Raw genomic sequence first — 7,214 nt, 5'->3', positions numbered from 1 at the left:
CTCGGTGGTGACAGACGTCCAAAGTTTCCCCGGGCTTAAAAGAAAAGAAGTAACACTGCAGTGGAATGATCCTATATGGGACCTTGATTTTTTTAAAGTGACACATTACAGACATAAACCTGAGTTGGAGGGATCAAATGTGCATCAGCAGCAAAAGCTGAGCTCTTCAAAATTGAGCAGATCTCCTGCCTGGGCTTGCTCCCATCCTCCTGTGAGATGAAAATGTAACAGGAAACTCTAGCAAGAACATGCATTTTCAGCTCCATGATTTGATTAATATTGGTAGAGCACTTTCAAGACGATTCATACTGCATACCACGGCTTTCTCTTGAAGAGGATTCAATCCATTTTTATACTAACTTTTAGCACATCCAGGAATGCACAAATACTACACTTAACATATACTCTATTATTCTGTACATACCCTTTGTATATGTAATAGCAAATTAAATGTGCCTAGGACTGTTTTCTGGCAATAAAGCCAACTGTCAGAGGAAGAACTGAAAGAAAGTTTGAGTGAAAAACTCTTTTACCCTCCAGAAGAGCATGGACACGTTCAAACACTTCCTAGCAGATATGGTCATCAGGAGTGTATTAGTTGTTGTAGATCAAGAACATGGAGAATGTTCCGTCATTTTATCAATATATATGAATCCCTTTACCTGACAACGTTGTCTTACTCAAATTTACCAGTACGAATACAGCATCTGCTTCTACAGTCGCCATGCAGTGAGGGCCCAGGCATACCTGTTCATATAAATACATGAACATGGTACTAAGACTGTGAAAAAGAATGTAAATAACTTATAAGGAAAAACAGATTAGTATTTAATTTCACAGAGCTGGGCTCAAACAGACCAACGTTGTCAGAGAGGCACACTCGTAGATTAGTTATGCCCGTTTTTTTCCGATAAATTTTTAAGTATTTTATGTCGATTCTTACGTACTTTCTAAGGGCAACTCCAGGTACCCAGGCTTACCAGTGTGATTTCACTAGCAGAACTTCAGTCATCAGTAGTATTTTGACTGATAGTCATTGCTGGTAAGAGGTAAGATACGCAAAGTCAAACCTGGGCACTGTCAGTGTGTTTGCAGCTGCTCTTCTCACCATGGGCACAGCGCTCTGAGAACAGAAAGAGAAGAGGAGTGTGCTTGCTGGGAAGGAAGTGTACGAGGGCAGAGGAGGATGAAGTATCTGCTGGTTTTTGCTGTAGATACCAAACCAAGGCTTTAACCACTGGCTGTCACTGAGGATCCTATGATAGCTTTCACAAGAACAGTTCAACGCGTTTCACTTAGTTGTCACTTTTTTTCAAAAGCACTGTTGTGCAATGGCATCGGTGCGGAATAGAAGTTGAATTTCACCACAGAGATAGCTACATTTCAGGGGTGGGTGAAGTGATCCCAGCAGACTTTGTAAAGCACTTTGGGATTCTTACAGATGAGAGGTGCTATATAAATGTCAGGTATTGTTACACACCACTTAGGAGAAATGTTTCCATTTATTCCTCTGGATTTACTGTTGAACATTTAGAGATAATCGTCATTGCTGAGAATAACAGTAAGAATAGCATCTTGAACGCTGCAGACTGTGTAGATTGTTCTGTATTCTGCTTGTCTGTAACAGGAGGTCGCATACTGATAAGAAGGAGGAATTTTTTGACAATGCAATTATGGAGAACTAGCTATTTTTCATATTATATGGTCAAAGTGCAACTGTCAGGGTTATTTACATGGCTGCATCATTTACAGCCCAGGATTATTGAAAAGATTCAGCAAAAAGGTAAGCTGCTTTCATCATGATATTCAAAACAGCATAGTACAACATCTTCCTGTAGCAGCGCCATTTGTTTTACTGTATTACCTCTCTATATTTGTCTAAATTCTACTCATTCATTTTATTAATAGATTTTATTCAAATGCATGACGGATGTTTCTAACATTGCTTACCCAAGCACTAGTTAGAATTTGTTAGCGAGATTCCATTGTTTATCCTAATATGAGTGCCTTTGGATTTTGGTGTTTTGTTTGGGGTTTGTGGGGGGACGACACTATTCTTTTAGCATAACAGAGTCCCAAACATAGTCCAGTATTGATTTTAATAGGAGTGTAAAAGGTAGGCTGTTTTTGCCAGGTAGGTGAATAATTTCAGCTATGCTCTAACAAGTCAAATGGTCTTTATAATACGGGAAAGCAATCCTGCCCCAGCAATTCTCTCAACTGAGTAACACCTGAATATAAAGACCCTCACATTCCCCGCTCTTCTTCGGCTTCCCAAGTCTCTCCTCTCAGATTTCTGCCTTCCAGTTGGGGTATCTCATTAACCTGCAGGCTCTGTCCCTGCCTCATTATCTTCTCCTGAACATCTGAGAGAGGCAGAAGCCAGGCTGTATTAACCCACTGATTGCTGCTGACCAAGTGATGCCCCTGAGCCCTTTTGGAAGCAGCTTTGGCTGAATAAAAGCTGCCGGAGGATATGGTCCAGGACTGAATGCTGGATAAGAAAATAGGAGTAATCTACTGTGGGGATTCATTTTGTCAAAACCTTGGCAAAACCTTTGTGTGCAAGGGAGCTGAATCTACCTCCAAAGAAGCCAATTCAAGCTTCCCTCTTTGTCCCAGTGTATTTTAGTACAGAAGCTGTAAAAGCACTAAAATGTACAGAATGACCTCCTTCCCTCTCTGCTAGCCAGCAAGGGCACTTTCCTGGCAAATCCAGAAAGATTACCCCCAGGAGAAAGGGCTAAATGCTTAAGAAAATGCGGTGTTGCTGAGATTAATTTTATAGTCACATTCCCCTTTCAAGAATGTCACATGTGAGCTCAGTGCAGTGGGTGCTGTACCCAGCACCCGCAGGATTGTGGTTATGGCTATGTGTATCCTATGCAAATTCCCAGAAATTCCCAGTCTTCCTAGAGTATTGACATTTACATCTACCTTCAGCAGCTCTCTTCAGAATTACCATAAAAGATCACAGAGTGCAGCTTGGAGGTCAGCGTGATCATAATTTGGTCATGCTGGTATATTTACTCTTGCTAATAGAGTTTACTTCTTTTTACTTTTCCTTATTGCTGCTTTTACCTTGTTCTCTCCCTGTGGAAGTTTAACCACTGCCTATCATGGGAGGAAGAAAAACCTCAAAATTCTGGGAGAAGTGCAGTAGATTTGTCCCACACACAAAGAAGAACAGAAACAGCCAAACAGCAGAAACACGATGAGCATCTATAGATTTAGGCATTGTAAAAAAGTGGAGTAAGACAGGGTGTTACATGTTTCGGGAGCTAAGCAAAAAGTTAACACCAATAATATCTGCTTAAAGGACTTAAATAGCAGAGAAGGCAATTTCTAATGAAAAATCTAGAATGAAACCAATGAAGCACTCATGCAGTTAGTCAGAGATGTGACTTAAGACATGAAGAAAGACACTTCTGAAATCTCCTACCAAAAAAAAAATTAAAGCTAAAGGTTTACCCCAACAGTATCATAAATTCTCCTCTTGCACAGGGTTAGCACAGCAGAATCCAAAAGCACGAAATGTGTTTCAAATATAAACTCCTCTCAAGTGACATAATATTCTTAAGTATTTAGTTGAATAAACACGTAAACGTAACAAGACGCATGTTCATCATATGACAGATGGTGGATCCACCTAACTCTTCCCAGAGATTTCTTTATGGAAACCACCAAAGAACCTCTGTAATTTAATCTCTAGCCACTGTGACTGGCTGACTGCCTGTTAATTGCTCGGACAATACCCAAATTGTCAGACCAAAAGACCACCCAGTGATTCATTGGGCTGTCACTCCATATAACTAAAGCAACAAATATAAGAAACAGTGCCTGGAATGAGTCTTCGCTTGTGATGTCTTCTCTGATGTTTTTCTCAGTATCCAATCCATTGAAGTTGTTCATCTACTTCTTTAAAGCCTGAAATCTTATTGCTGCAAATCTCAAATTCCTAAGGAGCAGTTATATCCAAGGTGATTCTGTAAAAATATCTCTAAGGAAAGCCACATTTGGCAGTTCTCAGAGTTTCTACATCATACTGCTCAGCTAGTTTTGTTGATTCAGCCTAACAATTTTGGGCAGGACAACAAAATTCTACTAAGCTTTTTATAACATAATTTTGGTTGTGTATTTTTACTTACAAAATGCCATGACCCACAAGCCCTTACTGTACCCTTACAAAACGTCTCTGTGGTAGGGGCTTGCAAGTATTTCCATTCCACAGACAAGACAAAATACTAACACACAGAAAGTTATTTTAAGTTTCCAAGAGTTTTTTAAATTTGTATTCTTTATAGGTCATGAACAATCAGCACTAATATGAACTCTGTTTGAATTTAAATGCATTTTTGGTTGCAAGGTACAGAACTCCCATAACTACATTGAGTGTACTACCAGTGTGATAGAGGAAAGGTAAAAAGAGATTTTTATTACTTAAGCAGTGGCATCATTTTGAAAATATCAAGAAAAAACCCATGTGGATTTGGCAGACCTTGAAGCAGCTTTCTGACAAATATCTGCTCGCTGGAATGGAATCTAAGATTGATTTAATGGATGCTATGAAGTGGAGAGTAAAAACCACCAAATCTCCAAAACACACCTTATAAGCAGTTAAAATATATTTGCTGTAGGCTTGTATTTATCTGGAAGAGATTTAAGAAGGGAAGAGCTTTTCCCATTAGCACTTGTCCGAGGTAGCAGCTGTAGCATCACTCTCAACAGCATGCAGGAGTGTCAAAAGCTGGCCATCCCACTGTTTTGATGGGACATGTATCCTCTTGCTGCTCTTTTCTCACCATCATTAATTCTACTTTTTACTGTTGTCACAAATTTTATCAGCCACGAATTCATACTTTCCCTTTGTTACTCCTTTACCTGAAGCACTAGTTAAGCAGGAGGAATGCAATCACTCCAGGACATGTATCACGGCATCTCTAACAGCTTTTGGTAACAGCCCCATTAGGCATTAGAAGCCTGTGTGGTCACAGACCATCCATTCAGTGCAGCTGGAAGCTGTTATGGACCCGCCAGTGTGGAATCCTGTCCTCTGAAGATCATCTGCCTGACTACAAGCGGCTGGCTGATACACTAGGCCAAGGGTTTCTACTTCACACCACATAACAAGGGCATCAGAGGGATACTGGTTCCTGTTTCTCCCCCAGAAAGGCTAGAAAAGACCTGTGCAAATCCGCAGCTGTGGCAGCTGGATGAGGATAGTTAAGTGCCACGGTCTGCCCACCTTCCCAGTCACCTTAGCTGATTCCACGCTCAGTGTGGATTAAACCTCCCCAGACAAGATCCTACGGGATGAGAAATGCCGTCCATTGGACATTTAATCTCCCTGTTACTTCAGCTGCTACTAGTTAAGAAGCATTGAGGGAGTGCTGATCTACTTTGCATGACAGCTTACTAAAACACTACCATTTGCCTCCAGCATTTAAACCTAGTTCAAGGAATTACCATCATTATGCTTTTTTTGTGTGAGTTTTTTCCTCTGCGCACAGTCATGTGTGTAACACCTGCTTTTATCTCCCAGGGCCTGGAGATGATCCCACAAACCCTCCCTGAGGTTTCAGCTGATGCTGCAGAGATTGAGGCTGCCAGACAGCTTTGATTCTGGGTCTCAGTTTTGTTGCTTCTCTTTCAAAACCTCTCTCTTACTTCTTAGCCAAAGTAAATGTCAGAGTGCAGACAATTCCATGCTATGCCAAGCCAAAGATATTTGGACTTTCAAAATGTTTTTTTTTTCCAGGATAATTAATGATATTTTTTATAAAGCACAATGATTAGTAGAGCCCATAGAACAAAATCCTACACCTTGTATCCCACTCCCTTTCTCTGGCCTTCCTCTTTGCATCATTGCCAAGGATGCTCACAATCAACGGCTTTCCTGACCAAGCACCTGCTAGCTGCTTCTCATTCTGCAAGGAGATAAATGTGGGGACTATCCTAGTAACTCTTAACATTTTTGAACTTTCAGAAACACCCTGTGTGTCCTGAAACCTAGTGCAGCAGAAAAAATACTAGCAAATTAATTTACAGAAAGAAAATACGTCATAATGTAGAAAAAACCAAATAGTAGCATCTATATTCATACAGACAGATATGACACATTGCCTTTTAAACACTGATATTATGAAGTTACAGGCTTCTTTAAAGGTATATATAACTAAGCTGATATCCATCTTGAAGTGATCATGCTTTCAGTTCATTCTCAACAATAATATTCGTAAACGTGGTGTTTTGGAATAAATTCAAGAAAAAGCTGAAGTGAATTTCAAGGCTTGAGTGCTGCTGCCATCTACATGGCAGGAAGACTATAAACCAAAACAAACAACAAAAATATGTATGTTGCATTTACTGGTCAGACCTGTAAGTCTGTTTGCCAGTATGATTCTAGAAAACTAAGTTCTGAAATTGAAGAGAATCTTTTATTACCCCGAGTTTCTGTGTGGAAATTTCATAATGATTTAGAGTGCAATTTCCCCAGGTCCTTATTATCAAGAAGCTTACACATTATTCAGATAAAATTTGAGAATAAATAAGGAAAATATTATTATCTTACTAGTGCTAGATATTGTTAATATTTTTCTGCTGAGTATTAAGCTTTCAAATGCTGGAAAAAATATAATAAAAATCTCCCAGTTGCTGTAAAAATGGAGGGAGTAATGTACTTAATGAAACAACATATACTGCTTACTCTAGTGATGCTATGTTTCACAGCTATCTTACTGAGAGTATTACCAGAGGAAGAAAAACAGTTTTTATCCCTATGCTTGCAAGACACAATGTAAATTCAGGCTGCACAACTCTGTCTTCTCAAGCTAATGCTTCTAGAAATAGATGAAAGAAAAAGATAAGTGCAATTAAATTTGTACTGTGTAAGAATTTTATCAAATGCATGGTCCACTCGAAAAAACTCTGCAGGTGTTTGTTAAGTTTCATAATGTTTTACATTGTTTAGCAACTTGCGCCGCTTCACCCTGACAGCTAGATTTGTACTTACCCATCATGCCATATCCAGGGCACTCTGAGTCATCGGGAGACGAGGAAGGTAGTCTTTACGTGACGTGCCTTGTCCTGCAGCACAGCTCTCGACACACTTTAGACTTTCCAGCAGGTGTCATTCAAGAAACAAACTTCCCATGGTCCCCAATAAGACAATCCTGGGTTATTGTGTGATTTTTATGTTGCATCCAAGTTCAGTA

This window comes from Chroicocephalus ridibundus, chromosome 9 (assembly GCF_963924245.1).
Source record: "Chroicocephalus ridibundus chromosome 9, bChrRid1.1, whole genome shotgun sequence".
Taxonomy (NCBI): domain Eukaryota; kingdom Metazoa; phylum Chordata; class Aves; order Charadriiformes; family Laridae; genus Chroicocephalus; species Chroicocephalus ridibundus.
The sequence above is the reverse complement of the archived record's forward strand: the minus strand, read 5'-3'. Positions refer to the sequence as shown.